The sequence below is a fragment of the Odocoileus virginianus genome, chromosome 4, assembly GCF_023699985.2.
Source record: "Odocoileus virginianus isolate 20LAN1187 ecotype Illinois chromosome 4, Ovbor_1.2, whole genome shotgun sequence".
In the NCBI taxonomy this organism is placed as follows: domain Eukaryota; kingdom Metazoa; phylum Chordata; class Mammalia; order Artiodactyla; family Cervidae; genus Odocoileus; species Odocoileus virginianus.
The window spans coordinates 91,060,098-91,085,484 of record NC_069677.1 but is presented as its reverse complement, the minus strand read 5'-3'; the positions used below and the strand labels follow the sequence as shown (position 1 = coordinate 91,085,484).

The following is a 25,387-nucleotide window of genomic DNA, read 5'->3' as shown; positions in this document are numbered from 1 at the left end:
CTGTTTCCTCTTCTTGCAGCTCGTTGGCAAAGCTCACTTCCATGTGACTGTAGGACCTAGGTCTCCATGTTTTGTTTGTTTCCTGTGCCCCAGGAGCTCTTTCCAGCTTCTTTGGGAGCTACTTGCCTCACAGCCTCCTCCCCCCAGTTTCAAAGCCAGCAACAGCTATTGGAACTCTCCTTTATACCTTTCTGACCCTTCTCTCCTTGCATCTTTCCTTTTGACTCATGTGATTAGATTCGGCTCACTAGGATTATCTGGGATCATCTCTCCAGCTCAAGGTTCATCAGTAATCATTTCTTCAAAGGACTTTTTGCCTTGTGAAGTAACAGGTCTGAGGGATTAAGACATAGGCTTCTTTGGGGGGATTGGTGAAGTGTTCTGCCCCCTACAAGGTCTTTTACCTCTTAGGAATGTTGTCGTTTGGCCACTACATTATAGGGTTATCCAGTTGAATTATTTAAAATACAAATAAAACCCCCAAACTCAACTTTCTTCCTCCCTCTCTTTTAAATTTATGTTTCAGTTCTTTCCTTTTCTGTTTCCTCTCCTGGTTCCCTTTGACACATTTAGGATGGTCCTGAAACTTTTCCTGACCTCACTTGTCGGAAGTCAGCGAGGAGAAAGTGTGTGCTGTTTCTTTTTGCACGTTTGTTACAGATAAAGGGGCCGCGTGCCCAGTGGTGTGTCGACTTCCGTGACTCTCTTAGTCTTTGGCCTTTGAATTCTGCACACTCTTGTTCCTCAGTGTTAGTGGCGAGGCAGCTGGTGAATCCTGAAGTTGTGTCTAAATTTGTGTTGTTGCTTGTGACGCTATCCTTAGACTCCTACATGGGAAGAGGAGGGATTAAGACCACCTCTCCCCGCCACCACTCCCCATCTTTACACTTTATTTTATATCAAGAGGTCCTTGGTCATTGCATTCATTTAAATAGCTTCTGATTTTTTTTTCAGAGAGTGTGGTTTTATATTCTAGAAGCAAATCTTGTTGGTACTGCTACCTTTTTAATAAAGTAAGTACTTGAGTATTTTTGTTTCACATTTTCGTGAATTTTAATTTAGTAGATTAAAGTACATTAATTGAGGAGAACAATCACGTATTTTATGTGTGTCTAGAGACCAAATTGCCATTTTTATCTACTCTTCAACTAAGTCTGTCATCTAGAATTTTCCCCAAAGCACAGAGTATAATTCTGTATTCAAAATAGATTAAATTGCTGTTTGGACAATCTAAAAAAAACCAATTTATGATTTTTAATCCTTTATTTTAAAAAGCTAAGTAGATATTGGATACTTGGTAATTTACAGATAGTTGAGTCTTTAATTTAATAGTGAATCCATCAGAGTTTGGATTTAGTTAAGTAATGCCTAATACATAAAACCCATGCTCCGTACCTCTAAAGTTAATTTTTTTCTTTTCCGTTTACAATGCCAGTTTTACACTCCATTTGCTGTTGGTGGAAATGTAGGCGGCAGACACAGCACGTATTTATCATCACCAAGTTCACTATCATACAGGAAAAGTACATTAATATGCTGTACAGAAAGCCTAATACACATAAACAACCACTTAGCATTTTTAAGAACATATCTGACTTATTGATTAGCTTAAATACCTTCTAGTCGAGCGTGACACCCACGTGGCCTGCATGCATTCACATACTTCTCTCAGAGCAAGTGCTGCTAGGACTGATGAATGAGCATGTCTCCGCTTTATGTATCACAACCAAGATCAGACCTTAGAAAGCTTTTCTCTACCCATCGGAATTCCTAAATCTTGTCACAGTTAAATTCTTCTCAGGGTTCTTCAGATAAGGTATACTCTGGAAGACAACTTTAAACAACCTTATTATACATTAGCATTTACATGTGGTGTTCTGAGTGGGGGAGGAGGATTCGCCTTAATTTCTCTTTTCCTTATGTTTCTCTTTTCTCTTATGTTCTTGTGTAAACTCTACCTTGTAAATTAGCCTCAAAATAGGTTGTGTGTGTATGTTGTAAAAATATGTACAATACCTGTTAAATTTTTTTCTCATTGAAATATTTTATTGAAATTGGTAATTATCAAAGCATAATAACTGCTTTATGTAGATAACTGACCTAAAGTTCAGAAAATGAAATAAAGAAATAAGAAGTAATATAGACATGAAAAAATGAGCGGTGTACTATAGATTATATAAAGGATAAAGAATAGATGAGTATATTTTTGTTTTTGGCCTCTGTGGGCATTTATGTGCATTCTAGAATGTGAACACTTTAAAAGAAAAATGTCCTAGCCTTTTTTTTTTTTAGTGAAATAATACAATAGGAAGTAATGTGTTTAAACATTTTATGGTTTCCTCAGGTACTTAGTTCATATTCTGATACTTCCTTATTCAAACAAAAAGAGAAACAATTTACAAATTATGGTTTCATTTTTACTTTCTACAGCGCTGCTTGGGTAAGCTTTTGTGAGCTCTTTCTCTTTGGACACTGTGATCCTTTCATGAGTCATCCTTCTGGACTCAACTGTCTAATGAAGCCAGTCAGTCTATTTCATTTTAGTTGATTTCCACAGGGATATTTATAGAATTCATTAAATAGTATGGTTTAATCTTCAGTCTCTACTTTTTACTCATCCTTTCCCTTCCTTTTCCAGGTTTGCACTATTACATCCTCATAGTGCACTCTAAAATCTGGAGCTTGGGATCAACATATACATACTGCTGAATTTAAAATAGGTAACCAACAAGGACCTACTGTATAGCACAGGAAACCGCTCGATACTGTGTAACCACCTAAGTGGGAAAAGAGTAGATGCGTGTATTATATAACTGAATCGCTTTGCTCTCCACCTGAAGCTAATACAGCATTGCTAATCATCTATGCTCCAGTATAAAATAAAAAGGTAAACAAAAGTAAAACATAAAATCTGCCTCACTGTGCCTTTTACCACATTCTCATGTTTCTACTTTCATTTCCTACTATCTTGAATACTTTTGCTGCCCAACGTGTTGAATGTTTGGAAGAATGGCAAGCATCCTCTTGCCCCAGCAGAATTTAGCCGTTCTTAGCTTCCCTCCCTTTAGGATCTTTTTCTTAGACATAGGAATTCGCTCTTATCTAATTAGTTTATAGTCTTAGTGGGTTTTGCTTCTGTCAGTTCCTTAGCATTCTTAAAAGCCAACCTTATCCACTCCTTTACAGCCTTATTCCTCGAATACTTCAGAAGTTTTTGCTCTGCTCTTATTGGAAGTATTTCATATCCTTTCTGCCCTCAAATCCATCCCATATATTGTTGGTTGGGTTAATTTTCCTAAAGTATTGCTTTTATTCTGTCATTATTCTGCTTTGTTGGTGCTGTTCAGTCACCAAGTCCTGTTCGACTTTTTGCAGCATGCCAGGCTTCCCTGTCCCTCACCGTCTGGAGTTTGCCCAAGTTCATGTCCATTGAATCAGTGATGCCATCCAACCATCTTACTCTGTGTTTCCCTCTTCTGCTTTCAGTCTTTCCCAGCATCAGGGTCTTTTCTAGTGCGTCAGCTGTTTGCATCAGGTGTGCAAAGTACTGGAGTTTCAGCTTCAGCATCAGTCCTTATAGTGAACACCCAGGACTGATCTCCTTTAGGATGGACTGGTTGGATCTCCTTGCAGTTCAAGGGGGCTCTCAAGTGTCTTCTCCAACACCACAGTTCAAAAGCATCAGTTCTTCAGTGCTCAGCCTTCTTCATGGTCCAGCTTTCACATCTGTACATGACCACTGGAAAGACTGAAAGTCAAAGGGTTAGTTGCTCAGTTGGGTCTGACTCTGTGTGGTCCACCAGGCTCCTGTATCCATGGAATTTCCAGGCAAGAATGCTAGAGTGGGAATCTGTTTCCTTTACAGACCTTTGTTGGCAACGTGATGTTGTTGCTTTTTAATACAGTGTCTAGGTTTGTCATTGCTTTCCTGCTTAGGAGCATTTAATAACCCCACTCTGTCTATAGATTGAAATTTGGAATCTCTAGACTGATTCTCATATTTTTAAAAAATTGTAGTGTAGTGTAATGTTAGTTTCAAGTGTATAACACACTGATTCAATTATATATATATATTCTTTGTCAGATTCTTTCCCCTTATTGTCTGGATGTGCTCCAACATTTTGTGACGCCATGGACTGAAGCCTGGCAGGCTCCTCTATCCATGGGGTTTTTCAGGTGAGAATACTGGAACGCAATGCCATTTCCTTCTCCTGCATTGGCAGGTGGGTTCTTTACCACTTGAGCCCTTTTCCCTTACAGGGTTTTACAAAATACTGATTCTAGCCTGATTTTCAAGGTTCTTTTGTGGAGTTGTCCTAACTTACTATTTAGCCTTGTGTTCCACTAGTGAGTGACAGAAAAATCTCCCATTTCTGTCAAAATGGTCCCAACACACTGAGAATTTTCCTGGATTTGCATAGCCTTCCTCATCTCACTTCTCCTTTTGTCCTGCGATTCCGTAGTATTTTTTCTAAACATGCTCTTCTAAAGCTTGCGTTCTTTCTTCCTAACTTGGAGCTCAGGTCCTGCACGCTTCGTGAAATCTTTCTGAAAAATTTGGTTTACCTTGATCTCACCCTCTCTCAAGTCCTGGTTTGATTTGTTACCTATTACAAGGCACTTTTTGTTTGGTGTTTTGCACTATTACTTGTTTGTAGTTGGGTCTAGGTTCTGTACTGTTAATTATTAATAGACTTTAAGTGTGAAGAGGTGAGGGTCCATGTTCTCTTTCCTTAGATCTCTCTTATGGACTAAGTATCAGTCATTACAAATCTCAGATGATAAATTGATATTTGCTCGCTCATTGTTTTCATAAATATTAATTGATTACCCAAGAAGTATTGATAATGGGTTAAACAGAAGAAGTAAAGACCCTGTATTCATGGACTTTCTGTTCTGGAAGGGAGAGAGAAATATTCTGCAGCTAATTTAGCAGTACTTATTAATTACGATTGAGGAGTATGATTTGCTATGTTTTTGACAAGTGAAAAACCTGAAAATTGCCTTCTTTTTTTTCTCTGCTGTTATTGGTATGTATAATTTTTCTTACTTTAAACATAAATTTTGATACAGTAAACTACTCTCAGGTTTTCAGAGGGTAAAACAGTTGTTTTCTTCTGTATGTACACAATACTGATATGCTGTAAGTCTAAATTCAGTAGGCAAAATAGTGGAAAGGATGATTCATATTTTTTTGACATTTAAACACTTACAGTAAATTTGTTTATCATTGGATATCTATGAAAAGTTTATATTTAATATACTAAAGTTCTCTTTTATAGAAGAAGATTAAAGTTAAATGCATTATTAGACACATTATTATTTTAACTTAAATGTTTCTTCCAATGGCTTGAACGACATCACATGTTTTCTAGGTATGGGTTTTTGAGATTGTAATAACCATAGAAAGTTAATGTTGAAAGAATGGCAAAGTATGCAGTGAAACAAAAATTATTGTATTTGCAATTGTAAAATCATAATTTACATGAATGTTATAGTTAGGGACATTATGAATGTAAATATGCCTTCTCTATTCTCAGTCCTGTAATGCCATTCTTTGTCCAGTGGGAGATGAAGAGTGATGTTGAGACTGCTGTTTAACCTATTATAACAGCTTTAAAAAAATTAAATAACGTTGATGTAAATATGAGGAGGGAAAAGTATATTTATCTCCATTAAGTGACATAAAAAGCCATGATAAGAATAACAGGCGGGTGGGTGTGCATTAAGCAGAGAAATCCCTAAATTCAGATGCTAATTATAAGTACAAGGACAATTGCCTCCCACATACTTAACTGTTGTCTATTTTCTTTAAAGTATAATTCAGAGTTCTTATAGTGCTGAATATGGTTCTTATTTTTTCACTTCCCATTAGCATAATATCTGTTTAAAAAAAAACCAAAAACACTTCTGCTGGATGGTGATTTTGATGGATATAGGTGGAATATTAAACCAAATGCTAGAAAGATAATTCACATGATTGCTTTTGAATGTTCTTTATTGAGTGCCTTACTTGCTTCCCACTGTTAATAAACAAATGTTTAGCAGTAAAGTTAAAATTATTTAAATGTTTCTGAGCACAGTTTACTTTGCTGTTGTGTACCAGGGACTTAAGCTTTAGATTGTGATTAGTACAGGGATTATGAGTATGTTTGTTTAGATTATTATTATTTTAAAAACTTACCTTGTTGATGGTCTTTAGCATCATGGCTTCAGAGTGATATATTGCTTTTCCATCATCAGTTTTGACATTTTTTAAGTATTAAAGAAGAAGGAATTCACATTTTCTGCAAACCCTTTCAAGATAATTTTGTAATGTATTCTTCAATTGTTGAAAAGTATATAGTATGGAAACCCTGTTCTTAGAAGGTAGCTGATTTTTACACATAGAATAGCAGGGAAAGTGTTATAGACTTAAATTTTTTTAAAACTTTGCTTTTAGAAAAAGGAGTACAAAAAACCCCTTTGTAATCTTGCCACTTTTTTATTCTTAGGTATGCTTTTTATTTAGCTTTTAGTAACTTGTAATTTAAGATCACAGTTACTAGGTGTATTTCTGCATTTTATAGATCACTCCCAGATGCTACAGTATTAGTTTTTATCACTGCATATTTTATGAAATGTCAGCCTTCTGTTGGCTGTTCACGCAGCATTGTTAGTGATCAAAGACACAACATAAAGGAGAGGAGTCTAAACAGTTGGCTTATCTTTGTCCTTCACTGTGACAAAGATACTATAAAATTACCTTATAAAAAGTCAAATAAAAGCATCATTTAGCATGCACTGAAAGGATAAATGTCTTTGTTTTTTAGTTAAATAAAATCTTAAAATGTCTAATATCAAGAAATCCAGTTATAAAGAGGAATAATTTCTAATTGTGCTAAGTTTTCCTTTGTAAGGAATGAGGGTAATATATGTGGTGTGGTGGCAGTGCTGTCCCTAGGAAAGGCCACACAGTTTTTAACATCACAAAAAGTGACTCAGTTTAAATTCTTAGTTTTTGTTACTCAAAGTACATCCTAGAAGAGTGGTTTTTAGTTTTAGTATGGGCATTAGGCTGTATGTGATCTTATTTATTATTGTCTTGAATTGACTTACTTTCTAGATTAAAACTTTATTCTATAGATTTACAAATTCTTTTTTCTCTAGTTCAGTTTCAAGGTTAAAGTATAGAATGGGAAAAAATTCTCAAAGCCTGAAAGAAGATCTATAAGAATAAAAGTGTTGAATGATTTTGATCAGCTGTTGTGTATGCCCACCGCAGCAGTTGGTTCAGTCAGTTTTATGTTTTCGGACGCTTTTATTAAAATGAGCTGCTGCTTTCAGTAAATCACTGAGAAAGATGCTCGCTATACGTCCTTTTTTGGGTGGAGGCATGGCAATAGTAGTTTCTCTTCGTAGCCTTGTGAGTCACTGAAGGTGGAGATGATTGCTGACCACCACAGACTTCAATGCATTTTTGTGTCATTGGTATGGGTATTTCCATACAGAAGTAGAATGAGGATTTAGACTTAAGTGATTTTTGTATAAATACATGCACTTTTATGGCAATATGCAGGAGACTGCCATTTTTAAAGAAAAATAATTGTTAGCAGAAAATGATTTTAGTATCTTCTTTTTATTATACACAGTTTCAGTTTTTATAGATGATTGAAAGCTTCATTGTTTTCATTTGGGAGAATCTGAGTTTTGAACAGCAGTTTGAAGGAGAGCTAGTGTGTGCTTATAAGTTAGGGGCCTCTTTTTGTCATAAGGTGCCCAGAACTCTGCCAGAGTGAGGTCCGTTGTTTGACAGTATTTGGTGTTACCTGCGAGCTTGCTGGAAATGCAGGATATGGGGCCCAAACCCATGCCTGCCGAATCAGAATCTGCATTTTGATCAACATTACCAGCTAATTTGTATACACATTAAAATTTGAGAAGCTTCTCAGCCTAAACCTCTCCTTTTCTCTGCATTGTGTGTGTTGTAATTGTGAAGCGGCGGATTGGAGTTAGTTGGTCATTGGCAGTTCGGGGGTTGTAGGAGATGATAGGAAGTTGACATTAGAATTTTCATGGGGCCCTGAAGTAGGCAAGTATTTGATTTAGAACTCTCCGGGGTTTTGGTCTTTAAGTAGTTACAGTTAGGATCTGTAGCTCCTCTGTATTATAGGTGGGAAGCTTCACAGGACTCTGCTAATGTTAAGCAGTTGGTTTCTTTTGGTTCTTAAGTCTTGATAAGTTCCTGATAATCTGGTGCTTTCTCCCAGTGGCATTGTAGCAGCATTTCCATAGTATATAGTCTGTGGTATGTTTTTCCCAGTTCAAGCTCTGAGTAGAAAAGCCTGTGGTCAAGTAAGTTTAGAAAGCACTGTATACTTTGCTCCTCTTTAAGAGAATCACAACATGTATTGATTTGTATTAAAAAATCTTAAGAACCTGGTGTAGCTTTATTCAGTGTAGCATTTTCCAAATTTACTTGACCATAGCATCCGGCATCCTTTTTCTTTTTCTTAAAAAACCAAACAAAAACATTCTTTTTTTTTTTTTTTAAACAAAAACATTCTTATCTTTCAGCATATGTACACACTGACCTCTTTCCAGTATTTATTTTTCTTAATCAAAATAAGAGATGAAGACAACTTTTGAAATTGTCATGATGGTTATGCCACAAAAAAACACAATTTACAGTGCTGTTATTTGTGCGAATGATGTTGCTACAGCCGTTGTCTGCTGAAGGGACTGATCATAGCAGACACTTCCATCTGGAAAAACTGAGAGAGCATCTTCTGGAAAGTGAATGTTGACTAGATCCCAGTCAGATTTGGTGGGCAAGTGGAAGGGAGGACCTGGAGCATTCTCAGTATTTGCTAGAATGAGGACAGCCATGAGCAAGAGATGAAACAAGTTAAACATTTCAGCTCAATGAACAGTTACTGGAATCCTGAATAGAGAGTAAGCCAGGTGCCTATTGGAGTAAGTAAAGTATAGTCCAGTAAATGTATGAGAGCTGAAATCCAGGAATTTCCAGCTAAACGATTTCAAAGGGGTCTGTAAGAAAGTCAAGTTGGCCATTGTACTGTGTGCTGGATAGCCTGAGGCAAGAAGCAACTGTGGGGTTGGAGGGTAGGGGAGCAGAGGAAAGAGTCTTAGGAGGGAATTTCAGAAGGTGAGATAGGATAGACCAAACGACCTTGGAAGTCTTGGAGCTGACGTGGTAGTCGCTCAGTTGTGTCTGACTCTTTGTGACCCGTCAGGCTCCTCTGTCCATGGGATTTCCCGGGCAGGAATATGGAGTGGGGAGCCATTCCCTTCTCCAGGGGATCTTTCCGACCCAGAGATCGAACCCAGCTCTCCTGCATTGAAGGCAGATTCTTCACCACTTGAGCCACCCGGGTTAACATCCCAAATGCAATATACTGTGGTAGTTGAAATCCGTGCTGGACTTTGGAGTAAGAGGGAGAGGCCTCACTTCCTGATGAGTTCACGTCATGAGACCCTCACTCTCTTCAGCTTACCATGGGAATAATATGGTAGAAAAATTTGCAAATGGTGGCTTAACAGATAATTTAAGAATAGCGTTCTGTTTACCTAGATTCACTGTGAACATTTTACCTCACTTATCATTTAGGTGCGTCTCTTCCCTTCTTCCCTCCAGACACGCGGACACATGCACACAGTTTTTCCCCTGAACTTGGAGCAAAGATTGCGTTTATATCTGAAAGCCTGTCTGTGTATATTCCTAATAGGGATGTTCTTGTCCATATCTATAGTAAAATATTCAGCTTCAGTAACTTGAATATATTTATAAATAATCTGTTGTCCATATTCTAGATTTCTCATGTGAAGCCATAATATTCCTCACATAAGCATTTTTTCCCTTCACTAAGTACCCAGCCTAGGACCGGACAGTGTGTTTAGCTGTTTTGTCTCTTTTGCCTTCTGTAATTTGAAATGGTCAAACAACCTTTCTTTTTTTATGACGTTGACATTTTTGAGTGATACAACCCTTCATTTGTCTGTCTGTCTATCACTCCTCATTCGGATTGTCTGCCGTTTCCTCGTGAGCAGATCTGGGTTCTGCATTCCCACCAGAAGACTGCAGAAATGGCGTTGTATCCTTGGGATGTTACATCTAGAGGCACCCTGGGAATGTTACCTGTGATCATTCAGTCAGAATGTTATCAGATTTCTCCACCATAGAGTTCAAGGTTTTTGTTTTGTTTTATTTTCCTTGTAACTATAATAAGCAGTCAGTTGGGAAACACTTTAGAATCATGCGAATATCCTGCTCCTTATCAAAATTTTCATCTAGATTTAGCCTCTGTTGAGGATTCTTGCCTGGTGTATGTAGTTTTGTCTATAGTGGTTGTAAACTGCTGACTTTCCAATTTCAGCCCTCCTCCTCGTCAGTAGCAGCATTCTTCTGTAAGGAAAACCATTCTGATTGATTGATTCACTTACTTATTCATTCAGTCATTTATTATTGGTATGAGCTCATGGATATCTGTGCTTTTCAATGGTTTGTAATTCATTACTTATTTTGATGCTCAAATTGTCCAAGTTTGGTTTAGTAGAAGTACATGGCATTCCCCCATCACATTTTTGAGTGCTTTCTTAAGAACTTTCTGGCAAAGCAACTTGTCACAGACTTACCTCTGATCTATTCCACCCTGGCAGCTCTTGGCCATTTCCCTGAGGAAACTCTGAGGAACTCTGATTGCTTTTAGTGGGGTAATAGCATTAGTGGACTGTGCTCGTCACTATGGGGTCTTGGCTTTAGGCCCTTTTAGAGGAGAGAGTGCCCATAGAAAGTATGGGCGTATGTATATATACACATCTGCATTGATACAGAAATGTATACAGGCATCCATACTGATAAACACACATATACACATTTTAGAAATCTTAGTTCACATCAGCTTCTCTAATTCTTCCACAGCGTTCTTTCTTGTCTTCCACTTCTCCATATTTACATGTTCCTTCTTTCACAGTAAGAACATTGGCTTCCAACAGTATTAACACACTAACTTCTTTGTGCAACTCAATAACCGATCTAAGATAGTTTCAGAAATGGTTCATTATGGTGTTAGAATGAACATATTTACCAGCAACTTTGCCAGTTCAAGGTTTATTTGAAGTTCTCCCTCCTCACCCTACTCAGTTCTGTGAGTATATATAATCAAATGCCATGTTCTTAATTACTTGGATTACTTCTCTCTTTTTTATCCCCTAAATGTGAATATAGCTGAGCTCACTCATTTTAGTTTTCTTTTAGCATCACATCATTGTTGATTTAATTTTTTGAATATGTAGAAAATGATTGACTTTTCCAAAAAATAAGATTGTATGAAAAAGTTCTTCCATATACCCCATTTACTCGACCCTTTATAGGTAAACAACTTTACTGTTTTTTTTTTTTTTACTTCGTTCATCCTTTTATACGGATAAGCAGGTAATTTTTCTTACATTTTTTATTTCCCCTTTGTTATCAGAAGTGTAGTATATTATATATGTTCTGCAGTTTGCTTGTTTTCATTTATCAATCTCTTGTAAATCGTATCAGTTTTAGAGATTTCTCATTCATTTCATTAGTTTTCATTAGAAAACTGAGATCGTGGCATCCGTTCCCATCACTTCATAGCAAATAGATGGGGAAACAGTGGAAACAGTGGCTGACTTTATTTTTCTGGGCTCCAAAATCACTGCAGATGGTGATTGCAGCCGTGAAATTAAAAGATGCTTACTACTTGGAAGGAAAGTTATGACCAACCTAGACAGCATATTAAAAAGCAGAGACACTACTTTGTCAACAAAGGTTTGTCTAGTCAAGGCTATGGTTTTTCCAGTCATCATGTATGGATGTGAGAGTTGGACTATAAAGAAAGCTGAGTGCTGAAGAATTGATGCTTTTGAACTGTGGTGTTGGAGAAGACTCTTGAGAGTCCCTTGGACAGCAAGGAGATCCAACCAGTCCATCTTAGAGGAGATCAGTCTTATCTGTTCATTGGAAGGACTGATGTTGAAGCTGAAACTCCAATCCATTGGCCACCTGATGTGAAGAGCTGACTCATTGGAAAAGACCCTGATACTGGGAAAGATTGAGGGCAGGAGAAGAAGGGGATGATGGAGGATGAGATGGTTGGATGGCATCACCGACTCAATGGACATGGGTTTGGGTGGACTCCAGGAGTTGGTGGTGGACAGGGAGGCCTGGTGTGCTGCAGTTCATGGGGTCGCAAAGAGTCGGACGTGACTGAGTAACTGAACTGAACTGAACCATGGTTTATTCAGCCTGTCTCTTACGTGTGGATTTTAAAGTAATTTCTGGTATTGTGCAATTGCAAATAATGCCATGATGAATACACTTGTGTATATGCATTTTCACATTGTTGCAGGTTTATCTTGAGGGAAATTCCTGGAAATGGGCTTACTGACTCAAAGTGTAAATGCTTATGTAGTTTAATTAGATAATTGCACGGTTCCCTTGCTTGGCTGGTGTTTACCATTTTGCATTTCCAGTAGGAGTGTCTAGGAGTGCCTGTTTCTCTATAGCCTTGCCGGCAGAGTATACTGTGAAACTCTGGAATTCTTCTCAATCTGATAGATGTAAAATGATAATCTCAGTGTACATTTAATTTGTGTTTCATTTTATTATGAGTGGAACTGAATGTCTTTTCATCTGTTTAACAACCACTTTCTATAGGTCTTTTTTAGAAAGTTGTTTGTAGTGATATTAAGCATTTATTCAATGAGTTATACTACAAATGTTTTCTCCTGGTTTGTCATCTCAATTTTGATTTTGCTTCTGGTGTTCTAATTAGAAAGAGTTTTCTTTTTATAACTCTCAGGTTATAGGAGAAATTCAGCTTGTATGGTTTCATTATTTACACTTAAATCTCTGATCTATTCAGAGTTTGTTTTTGTGTATGGTGTGAGAAACAGATCCAGCTTTTGTCTTCTGTTTCTTTTCCCCAAATGCCTATGCGTTTGTTGAAAAGCCCACTCTCATGCTCGTGTTCCGAGGTGTCACTCTGTCGTAGCTAAGTCTGCTTCTGGGCTTTGTGTTCTGTCTCCCTGGTCTGCTGTGTCTTCAGTTGTGCCACGCTGTCTTAAGTACAGGGGCTTTGTAGTTTATTCTGATGAGAGCTGTAGCCACTGCCTGTTTCTTTTCAGTGTGAGCTGACTTTTCCTGAATTTTTCTTTTCCATTTGAACTTTAATATAACATTCTCTAGCTCAAGTTAAATTTGTAAATTTATGACATGTTGATGTTGAGATGTCCTAGCCAAGGATAAGATTTTTTTTTTTTTCTCACATCATTTAGGCCTACTTTTGTGTCTTTAAGAGTGTTTGTTCATGTAAGTTTTGAACATTTCCATTTATTCCTATATTTAACATTGTTTATTACTATTTTAAATGGGGCTTTCTTATTCATTAGATATCCTATCTGATGTTATTTGTATATGTGAGTGTTACTGGCTTTTGCATGTTTATCTTATATCTTGCTCCCATGCTGAATTATTTTGTTTTTTGAATTGCTTCATTGATTTTCTAGGGTTTTCCATCTCATCTGCATCAGGTCATTGGCAAATAGTTTTGTTTTTTCTTTTCTAATTCTTATTTTTTTTTAATGTTTTTAATGTTTTTCTCTATTCTGATTTCAGTTATTAATATGTCCAGGAAAAAAGTAATAGTGGTCATAGTGAGCCGCCTTCTCTGTTTTTGACCTTAGTAGAAATGACTGTTACATTGAGAGGTAGCCATGTGAGAAAAGATAAAAGTGCATGAAATAATGCACTGTTCCCAGGGCTTGAGAGGCACTCTGTTTATATACATGTGTATTTATGTGTATTATATATCACTCTCTAAATACCTGTCTTCCCTTTCATAGCCAAGTATTGTGGAGGAGTCAGCTCTGCCTGGCAACTGTTCACCTTCCGCTCCGGCAGCCCTGTCGTCAAAGCTAAGGCCGCCTTTATGGCTTCTGTGTTACTAAATCTCGTGGGGTGTCTTTTTTTCTTTCTTTGTCCTACTTTCTTCCTTTTCCTCTCAGTAACATTGCCGACTATGCTGCCTTCTAACTGGGCTTTTCTGCTACTGTAAAATCACATTCTTCTGCTTGTTCCTTTCCAGTTTCTGGCTCCTGTTTTTCTACTTCATTTCTAATAGCATGTCCTAGGCTGCTTCTTTTATAATTCTAGTCTATCTTTTTGAGCTTTATGTATATTAACTTTCAAAGCAAACCTGTGGCCTGAATTTTCATTACAGTTATAAATAAATTATTATAGTTATTCTGAGAATAACATTGCTAATCTACACCTGTCTTCTGAAATGAAGATCTACACATCAACCTGCCTGTTTAGTATCTCTTTCCACTTTGAGATGTCAAATCACTTCACAATGTAAGTTCTAACTCCTCTCTCAAATGCCTCTAGTTTTATTTAAGTGACTAGTATCTTTATATCTCTCGTTGTAAAAGCTGGACATCTGAGCGTCTTTGTTGATCCTTCTTTCTCACTCATGGTCTTTATCTGCTGCATTTCCAGGCTGAGTTGATTATCTGTCTACTCTCTCTAGTTTTCTCTAGCCAAAGGAAAGGGAAACCCAGACAGAAGAAACTTCATGAGTAGAGAATAGAGACATGTTTGGTAGAATACATAAAGTGGAGACGTACAAGTAACATTAAGAGATAACTGACACTCAGGTTGTCAAGAGTCAGTCCTAATTGCAAGAATGTGGAATTCGTGTTCCTTCTTCAGTGCCCGCTGCCATCTGCTAGCACAGGGACCAGGGCAGCACCGGGACCCCTTTTGAGGCCGCTTCCAGCCAGCGGGCGGTGTCGACTTCGGGTGCCACCTGCATGCCAGTTAGGTCTAGTTCTTGAGATCCAGGCAAGGACTGAAGATGTGAAGACAGAAGGGGGGTAACTGAAGGCATGGGATCTGAATGGAACTGCTAAGGCAGGAAAGCAGCCAGAGGAGGAGGGAAGTGAAGCTCGAGAGGAACCCTAGAGGACCAAAGAGAGCTATCCTGGAGAACCCTGTGCAAGTTCATAAGGCGGTAGCATCAGAGCAAGGGTCAGAAATTGAGGGGTCTGTTGTTGGGGGGGAAGTTATAGAAACAAAGAAGTCAGATGCTGGGAGGAGGTCTTAGACACTGGGACTGCAGAGACCTCAGGGAGCGTGAGGACATGGGAGAGGACTTGCGTTTGCAGTTTAAGAGCGCAGTTTCAGTACCTTGGGAAGGGCAGGAGGCATGTAAAAAAGGACTTGTGCTTTTCCTAAAGATAATGTTCAAGAAAAGTGTTCCATAAGCAAAAGGGAAGTTTTTGAAAAGTTTGAGTAGTGCTAGTATTTTGCTATACTTTGAAAAGTTTTGTAAAATGTAAAATAGTGCAGTTTAACAAAATCCATCATCGATTGGAAATAGAATCAGCACTAGGAAGTGACAAGTATGGTGAATTGGCCCTTTTAAATGTTGTGTTTGTAAACAGTGGGAAGGAACCCCCTGGAAGCAAGTAGTGAAGCCTCCCAGATTTTCACATGATAATCAGATGTAGGAAGCAAAATGCCAGGAAAGCAAAATCTGAGGAATAAGTGCAGAAATACCATTGCAGGCTGCATGGTGGGCAGGGACCTGGCAGCCTGTAGTAGTATTTTTTTTTCTGAAGAAATATGGACTTTAATGAAGATTCTTTCCCTTTGATATAAGTGCTGTTGTTCAGCCACGCAGTCGTGTCCGACTCTTTGTGACCCCATGAGCCGTAGCACGCCAGGCCTCCCTGTCCATCACCAACTCCCGGAGTTTACTCAGACTCATGTCCATCGAGTCGGTGATGCCATCCAACCGTCTCACCCTCTGTCGTCCTCCGCTCCTCCCGCCTTCAATCTTTCCCAGCATCAGGGTCTTTTCTGATGAGTTGACTCTTTGCATCAGGTAGCCAAAGTATTGGAGCTTCATTTTCAGCGTCAGTCCTTCCAATGAATATTCAGGACTGATCTCCTTTAGGATGGACTGGTTGGGTCTCCTTGCAGTCGCAGGGGCTCTCAGGAGTCTTCGCCACACCACAGCCCAGAAGCTTGGAGTCTTGAGCACTCAGCCTTCTGGGCCCTAACTCTCACATCCATATATGACTGCTGGAAAAACCATAGCTTTGACTCGACGGACCTTTGTTGGTTATAAGTGAGACCTGTGAAAACACCCGAACAAAAGGAGAAGAAAGAGAGGGAGGCGAGGATTTAGATAGCCCACCCTCTTACCCACGAGGCCTTTATGGAGGCAGAGCGGGGGCCCCTCGGTGCTGCTGCAGGGCCCGGCCTGGAGCAGGGGCTCAGTGACCGCAGGCTCTAAGGGACCTCCGCTGCCTGTGAGACTGCAGCCGAGCTTTTGCCGCCCTGCCTTGTGGTGGGAGGTCCACGTTTCTTTTGTGCTTGCTCACACTCCGCTTCTGTCTGTCTCAGGTCTCTCTAGTAGAGAAGATGCCACAGGTTCTAGCAGCCTTGCAAGCTGGAGTGAGGAAAATGCCAGTGTCACCACTGTGTATTGTGTTTGCTATGGATTTTTGAAAGATTGATTTCATTCACTTCATCACTTTAACGTAGTTTTCTTATTTTTCTAGTTAAAATTTGTTTTTGATTAAAAAAAAATCATGAATGGTGTTGAGTATTATCAAAATTTTTCTTCTGAGTCTCCTGAAATGATGCTGTAGTTTTACTTCTAATGGGTTGTGTGATATGGAGTGTTTTACTGACCGAAAACCTCCAGTACACGTCATACATAAAAGGGTTTGTAGTCTGTTCTTCAAGAAATGAGCAGTCACTTTGCTCCTTGGTTACAGAGGTCTTGTTTTGAATCCTCAGGGCTGTGGGTTGATGGCAGCTCTTCAGAAGTCAGCAGGAATGAACTGGATGTGGGGCGTAAGAGGGTCCGCTCTGAATTTGCACATATACTCTACCTTTTTTCCCCTTTGAGCTCAATTTTGATTTCTTTTTCTTCAGAATCTCTGATATCTGTAGGTTTCAAATATGGGGAAAAAAGCATAGATGCCAGGTATATTAAGTTATTAACTCAGATGAGTATAGAAAATTGATAATGCAGATTCTAATTTATATGGATGTTCAAGTAATAGTGTAGGTCATGTTGGAGGGAGGCTGAACGCCCCGTAAGTCATTGTGTAAATCTTTAAAATGGACTGAGTTGGTATTCCATTTTTATTTACTACTGGTTTTGGAGTTTTGTTTTTTTTTTTGAGAATGCAGTGGCAACCCACTCCAGTACTCTTGCCTGGAAAATCCCATGGATGGAGGAGCCTGCTCGGGCCCCCTGCAGTCCACGGGGTCACTGCGAGTCGGACTCGACTGAGTGACTCACCTTCATGTTCACTATGGAGTTTGTTACATAGTGAACAGGAGATGTTAATTTGCAGTTTGAATTAATGGGTTATAATAACCTCAATCTAATAATATCTATTAACTGTCTTGCAAATAATGATGATTTTTAAAAATGATTACTTTTAAAATCAATAGTTACCTGACTTTTTGCTTTACTTCTGTGGAGTATTAGCTGTATATTACTTTCCAAAAGATATTCTGGAAAATACTTGATTTTAATCTAATAACTATAGCAGCTTTTGCATGGTTAATCATTTTCCTCAGTAAAATTAAATTAACTGTTGGAGGGGAGTTTGATTAAGCCGTTTCTTCTCAGTTTTCTCCTCTTTCTTATTATTTTGTGCAGTTTAGCCAGAGTTGGAATTTCCTGTTTTATCGGAAGCTGTTGCTGTGTATTGGGCTCCTTTGGGGCCATGATACATGATCTACTACTTTGGGGTTATTTGTTGTCCTTATTGTTGTTTTTGTCTGTGTCATGATTACCCACTTGTCAAAAGTGTATGTGTGATTTAAACAAAAAGATTTTTAAAGTGTGTGAGCTGCACCCTTATTTAAAGCTTTAGTATTGTAAACTACTGTATTTAACTTTTCTGAAGGAATATAATTCTGTTATCTTTAATTACAGTAAACCAAACATTTCTTATGCTAATTATTTTAATATCATTTATATATTCAAACTTATGAAATAAAAATTTCCATATAAATTAATAATTACTAATCCTAATTTTCCTTACCAAAATGCTGTGTCAGTCCTTTATCTGATATTACACTTACTATAATAGTCTCATATTTCATTTATCATAGGTAACCATTGATTTGAGTAAAAAAACACAAATACTTGATGAAAATTAAATTTTACTAAGAAACGTATGATTGACTTTATGGAGGAAAGGGCAGGGAGGTGGACAGTAGGATAGTGATGGAATAAGAAATCCATTTTTCTTGTGCTCTAGTGTATCATAGTTTAGAAGACGGAGACTAGCAAGATAAATGGGCCAGGAATTACAGAGCAGGCTTGTATGATTTATCATTATTTTTCAGGATATAATACAGTAGTCACAATAATTTGGCGAATGATCTTCATCTTTGTGTGAAAAAGTCTATTCAATATCATGAAAACATCTATTATTATATGCAGTATAAATGTAATTCCCATATTGCATTATTGGATGTTAACAAAGCCCCCTTCCCCCTTTGTTTGCATGAATCGCAGAAACCTCCCTAGACTTGTCTGCTGCAGTCGCTCATGGTATTATATACATGTTAATGTTTACTGTTATGTTTCCCCCAAATGATACACACTCAGCTGATCTTTAATCACCCAAGTTGATAAAATGAGTCTCCACGTGTGGTAAACTTTGTTCTCCTATCTGATCACATTTTCTGATGTGATCAGAAGTCCTTTCACAAGTCCTGAAAGACTATCATTTTTCTTTTTAAAAATATTTGCTCCCGTTTTCTGTGCTCAAACAAACTGGCATGATCAAAATGAGCTGTAAGTTCAGAAAATTCTCAACAGCAGAATTCTAGTTGCTAAAAATGCCAGGTTAAACTAAACATTTTTAGTACATGTAATTCATTTCTGCTAAGACTTGAAGTCCTGAAAATTCTGGGATTTTCTTAGGTAAATTTTCCTTAGAGTTTGCTTGCGTATGTTTGGATTGTGTGGTTTTGTAGAAGTATATGATATTATGTAACTAATATTGGTTATAGTTTAAGAGCTTGACTGTTTAAAACAAATCAAGGAACTTCCTGATGATCCAGTGGCTGGGACTCCGTGGTCCCAGTGCGGGGACCTGGGTTCACACCCTGGACAGGACCCTAGTTCCCACATGCTGCAACTAAAGTCGCGAGTGCCGCAACGAAGACCTGGCACAGCCAAATAAATAAATTAAATATTAAAAAAAAATCAAGTTTGTGAGTCACTCATTCATACAGACGCACTGGCCTTATTAATTGCGTCAAGGCTTGGAAGTCCATTAGAAAATGCAGCTCAGCTGCTTTGCAAATAGTTCTTGTTCTGGTGAGAAGTTTTTGTATAAGAAGCAAAATTAGTACTGAAGAGAACTGAATCAATCGATAGATGGATGTTTTGGACAGATGGAAGCCTAAGCTGAACTCAGAGAATCTTAGCTTTGCAAATTAAAAAAATTATGTCGTTTCTAGGCATCAAATCTTCCTTAAATAGAACTCAAGACAGACTAAGCTACTAAGGGTCAAAATAGAGGATTCGTAGTTAAAAAAGAAATACACCATAGTATTTTTTGAACTTAGTATTTATTTTTTTAAAATCTCATACTTGAGAATTAAACTGTTTCCTAAAAATAATATATACGTATTAATAACAATATATACATGAGTGAATCTTGTTACCTTGTGAGCTGTTTTCTAGTCAATGGTGTTCCTTGTTTTAACAGCTAGAAAAAGTGGCTTAAATCTAAAACTTACTCCCTCATTTTAAACATGTTCTGACTGAAGAACTCAGGTGTTCAAAACAAGTCTAGTCTCTGGCAAGAGTGACGAGTTCTTCATAAGGAAATTCTGAAATTGCTTTGAATAAGTATTTCAACAATCTGTTTAGAGCTCTTTCCAAGTGGTTATGTCAGCTTTGGATGTGGGGTGGAATAGGCCATAGATAGGAATTTCTTGGAATAGTAATTTTCTGTTTGAAGACTTATTCTGAGAATTTTCTGTATTTGTTGTATGTTTATACTAATGAGGCTTAGGATGTGTTTTTGGCCAACCTGAACACTAGTTTGGGGATATTTGAGAAGAAATGCCATTAAAAATATCTGTTTCTCCAGTGTATATGTATGTGTGGTCTATCAGGGATAACATATTGAAAACTATCTAGAAAGTAGTCGTTTAGAAAGTTTAATCTTAAATTAACGCCTGTCACATTGACTGATGCACGTGTGATCTTTCTGTATCTGTTTTGCTGAACTATTAGTTTCAAACTTACTAAACAAGTAACCTAATACAAAATTTAAAATTCAGCTGGATAATTTATAGCAACAAGTAGCTCAAAGTGAGATATGTGAATTATAGAGATCATAACTTGGCAAAAATTTTCAAGAGAATACTCAGTTGGAGATATTTCTAGGCTTGAACTGGTGTGTTTAGAACTGAGGAGACTTTCTAAAATAAAATGAAACCTCAAATGCTTGAGGAATTAGTGGTATGATCTGTTTTCTAAATTTCATTTTAGTCAGTGAAGTTAGTTTATTTAATATTACAAAAGTGAGCAGAATTAAAATTGAGACCACTCATGTGTTACTTATTTTGTCCTTAGCATCCCTTTTTCAGGAGGGCAAGATTCTGAGGTAGGCATGTATATGAAGTCATGTATATTCAATAGTTTGTGCTTTTACTCTTAATCAGCCTTTTTTCTTATCTCTTTCTCCTCTCACCTTAAAATTTTTTTAACAAATTCCTTTTATGGCACAAATCATCTGCCTACCTGCTAGATTAGGAACCTTGAAGCTCACTGAACTCGTTTCTCTTCTTTGGTCTCTGCGTCTGGGCACCACCGTTTTTCTCATGCCTTTTCTCTCGCCTCCGTTTGTGTCGCTGCTGTGCTGGTTTGGTTGTCAGCACTCTGTCCTGCTGCTGGGTTACCTTTCTGACATGCTCACTGTGCTCTGCTCAGTCACGCAGTCATGTCCAACTCTCTGCGACCGGAAGACTGTAGCACGCCAGGCCCGTCTGCGTAAGATACTCCCGGCAAGAATCCTGGAGTGGGTTGCTGTTTTCTGCTCCAGGTGATCACCCCGACTCAGGCATGGAACCCGTGTCTCCTGCGTCAACAGGCAGGTTCTTTTGCAGTGTGCTGCCGGGGAAGCCCTGAAATACCAACTACCCAGTGACTGATTCCGTTAGTTTTCTGTGCTGCTAGTCGGTAGCAACATTATCTAGTTCAGGCTTCTTTTCTTTTTGTTTGAGAAGGCGCTTATAGGCAGGGAGGCCAACAAAGGAACAATAGTTTGCTAGTAAAGTAAGTGATGACAAAGTCTTGAGCACAATGCAGAAAACATACGTGTGTTAAATAATTGAGTTCCTTGGAGAGCTGACTTACCTGATTTCTTCTGGTTTAATCCGTGTTGTGCATTTCTGTTTTCTGAAAACTGAAGCTTCCTCAGAATTCTGCAATAACTTGGGACAGTGACTGCTTTTCATAGGCTTTCCTCCAGTGTAGTCAACTATGGTTTGAGTTTTTCTCTCTACAGTTTGAACAAAATATATTAAGAGTTTTATTGAATAAAAGGTGTCAGGCAGGTGATGTTACAAAAAGGCAATAGATTAAAAAAGGAACTCTGAAACAAATGGAATAACATAAGGAGTAGTAGTTAATGAGATGTGGAATAATTTAATAAGTCTGGAACTGAGAATTTAGAACACAGAATAAAATTATGGATGATGCTTAAAGTTGGACTCTGTGTAATCTAAAATAATTTCTTTAGAAATCTTATTTTCATCTTAACTACAGGAACATACTTCAAAGAAGGGAATAAAGTATGTTTGTATCCTTATTGTACTATGAAGGATATCTTCTTTGAAAACTCCCATGCCTCATGTCTGCTGTGAGGAGTGCACAAAAACTAACATATGCTTACGTGAATTTTTCATCTTTTTGAATCAGGTTGAATCTGCCTCCTTTTTTTATGGTAACCACAGTTCTGGGAATTTTCTAACTCATCTTGGGGATTTAGACTGGTCTCCTGAGATGGAAACGGACCTCTCAGAAAGCAGCTCTCAGAAATGACTCAACTTCTTTTGGTTTATTTACGGTGATTGAGACTGATCTGTTTCTTATTTGTAAGCTAATTTGAACTTGATATCCAAGTTTGACCCTAAATGGATCAGGATACAGATAAGAGAGCTTACGTTGCCATCAAGAGAAAAATAAGAAGGTATAATACTCAAATCATAAGATGTTTTCTCATCTTTAATTATACATGCATTAGTGTCTGTTTTGCCTGGAGCTTAAGTTTGTGTGGGGTCTAACTTGGTACCAACTATTTGTGAAAAATGAGCCTGACTATTTGAGAGAAAATATACAGTCCAGGGGATTGCAAGAGTCAGACCCGAGTTAGCAGCTAAACAACAGCAACAGAAACGTCATATGCTATTATAAAAGTTCTGAGATGAAGAGTGATTTTGTAAATGAAGATATGTTTTATAATCAGGACAACTTGGAAGTATTTCATTTACCCTAAAAATCAAAGAAACGGATTTAGATTGTGTCAGTGCTTTAGGGATCATTGCCTATATAAAGGCTTGTAAAACTAAGGGAAGTTATAAGCAGAGTAAGTAATGATCAGGTGTATCACACTTATAGTTGCTTTGAATTGAAGCGGCATGAAACCGTGGCTAAGACCGTATGGCCTCTGGGCTCAGATTTCTTGGGCAAATTAGTTCCCTTAAGTTCTTACTAGCTGTGTTTGCTTGTTTGTTTGTTTTTGGTGTAAGGTAGGCTGCGGGTTTGGTTGTTGTTCAGTTGCCAAGTTGTGTTCAACCTTTTGCAATCCCATGGACTGCACCAGGCTTCCCTGTCCTTCACCATCTCCTGCAGTTTGCCCGAGTTCATGTCTGTTGACTCAGTGATGCCATCCAACCATCTCATCCTCCGACACCCTCTTCTCCTGCCCCCGTTCTTTCCCAGCATCAGGGTCTTTTCCAATGAGTTAGCTGTTGGCATCAGGTGGCCAAAGTATTGGAGCTTCAGCTTGAGCATCAGTCTTCCCAAAGAGTATTCAGGGTTGATTTCCTTTAAGATTGACTGGTTTGACCTCCCTGCTTTCCATGGGGCTCTCAAGAGTCTTCTCGAGCACCACAGTTAAAAGGCATCAGTTCTTTGGCACTCCGTCTTCTTTATTGTCCGGCTCTCACATCTGTGCATGACAACTAGAAAGACCATAGCCTTGACTATATGTACCTTTGTTGGCAAATAAGTGATGTCTTTGCTTTTTAATACACTGCCTAGGTTTGTTATAGCATTCTTGCCAAGAAGCATTTGTCTTTTAATTTCATGGCTGCAGGTAAGGTGGCATTAAATGAGATACTCCATATAAATATCAATAGAATTAGAATCAATATAATTAATCAATATAATTAGAATATTGATGTTATTGTCACTATGTTTTCAAACAACTTCCTAATGTAAGTCATGTAGTTAAACAAGCCTGAGTGGACGTTTTCTTTGGTTCAGATGAATACAAGGAGACAGTATGTAATAAACTTTAAACTGCTCATATTTAACCTCACACAGAAACCTTGAAAGAATAACATCTATCTTCAAACTTCAAAATTAAAAAAATTATATTCCCATTAATCTTGGGTGCAAGTTTGGAGCATTAGAATTTTTTAGAGTCTTTAAGCCTCAGGAATGCTGTGTAGGCAGCCCTTCCAGTCCGTCAGGTTAGTGGGGCTGCTGGGACAGTAACCTGAGTGCAACTGGCATAGTGACTGGGGGTTCCTGTAGAAGGAAGATGGGCACACTTTAATTTTTCCGAGCGATCTGAAGGACCTGGAAGCACAGTAGATGTTTTCTGTCTTGAGTGCCGCTTGGGTACCAGTGTATGTTTAGCGTCCATTTGTATCACTGAGACTTAGATGTAAGCTCTTACTTTTTTTTTTTTGATAACTGTTATTGTATTAGGAGCTTTTACATATTTTTGACTTTTTTTTTACTTGTCAACAATATACTTTATTTAGTCAGTTAACTTATGCAACAGTAGTTTCCTTATGAACCATTCATCTCCCTTAAACATTGCTATGTCTTTTGACATGGAAATTCCTAAATGATTTAGTTTAAGACTAAAATTTGTGTTAAGGAAAATCAAATTTGTAGAGACATTTTATGTATAGTTAAAACTGCTTTTGTTCGGTTACCTCTCTTTCTGTTGAAAAGGAACCTTGATAGTAGTAAGTAGTTCAGAAACACATTTAAAATCTTTATATTAAGTCGAGTATAGTTTAAGTGGACTAGATGAAGTGTTATATATATTCAGCAAATAATTTAAAGATTGTGTGCCTGAAAAATGGGGAGTAGTTGTTATTGGTTGATACATTTGAGAAAGCTTTAAGTCATCTCTTCCACTGTTGTATCCATATCTTTGGGATGGTCTGCTTTGGGATCTCCATTTTAAGAAACTTCTTAGGTTTTTATAGATACTGAAGTTTGAGAGCCACTGCTGAAGTCTCTGCTGACGGCTTTAAGATGTCGGCTCTGCCCTTGCAATGGAAGAGATGTATTTATTTATGGGGTAAATAAATGGAATGTATTTATGTTATTTGCCTAAGGCATGAAACTTTTAAATGCTACCAAAATTTACCAAGACAAGAAACTATAGGAGTTATAAAAGTTTTTTTTTTTGCCCTTATAAAATCTAGAAAAAAGAATGAAGAAGATTAATATATTATCGGAATAGTGCTTTTGTGTTACTTTTTGGTATTTTGATGTTAATTTACTGTAGGACTATTGTTAGCAGATTGAAATGTTCTTGTGAAAACTCTTAAAGCTGCAGTCTTTTCTTGAAAATTGGTTTAGTACTGTTGTTTACATTGTGAAATTAGTGCTTTCAATAAGATTTTGGTTTCCATCTATCCTGAATTCTCCCTAGGAGTGCACAACTTCAAAAATAAAGAGGCGCAGTCAGCAGAAAAAAAGAGGTGGTCTGAGCATTTATGCGTTAAATATGCATGTTAATTAGGAAAAAAATTAGAAAAATATGAAAACAGATGTTACATAAATTATTGCAGTCCCAGGGCAGCAGTAACTTATACACTGACAATAATTTTTACATGTGCATGTGTATGTCTATTTCTAGATTTCTCAATGTTTATGCAATTCCATAGAGAATAACTGGAAGAAAAACTGGTATATCCTTTCAGTGAGACTGTGGTAAACATTCCTCCTGCCTGTGGTTTGCGGAACAAGTCTAGGCATAATATACACTCTTCCTGTAAGCTAACCATCCGTGCTCCCTGGTCTTCCCTGTAGTCTTTCTCCTGGTT

At 37.8% G+C, this 25,387-nt stretch overlaps 1 protein-coding gene across 24 annotated transcripts in view; it reads left to right on the top strand.

Moving 5' to 3' along the window:
• The window catches only part of TBC1D5 (TBC1 domain family member 5), a 559,964-nt gene that overhangs the window by 112,539 nt on the left and 422,038 nt on the right, over window positions 1-25,387 (top strand). For 3 of the 24 annotated variants that reach the window (XM_070467039.1, XM_070467034.1, XM_070467041.1), the window contains exon 3: window positions 16,442-16,578. The exons of 20 other annotated variants lie outside the window; for them this stretch is intronic. The gene's annotated coding sequence lies outside the window, so the exon portion shown is untranslated. Of the gene's footprint in view, window positions 1-2,812; window positions 2,888-16,441; window positions 16,579-25,387 lie in introns of those variants that run through there. One more of the 24 variants, XM_070467029.1, reaches the window with a different exon arrangement.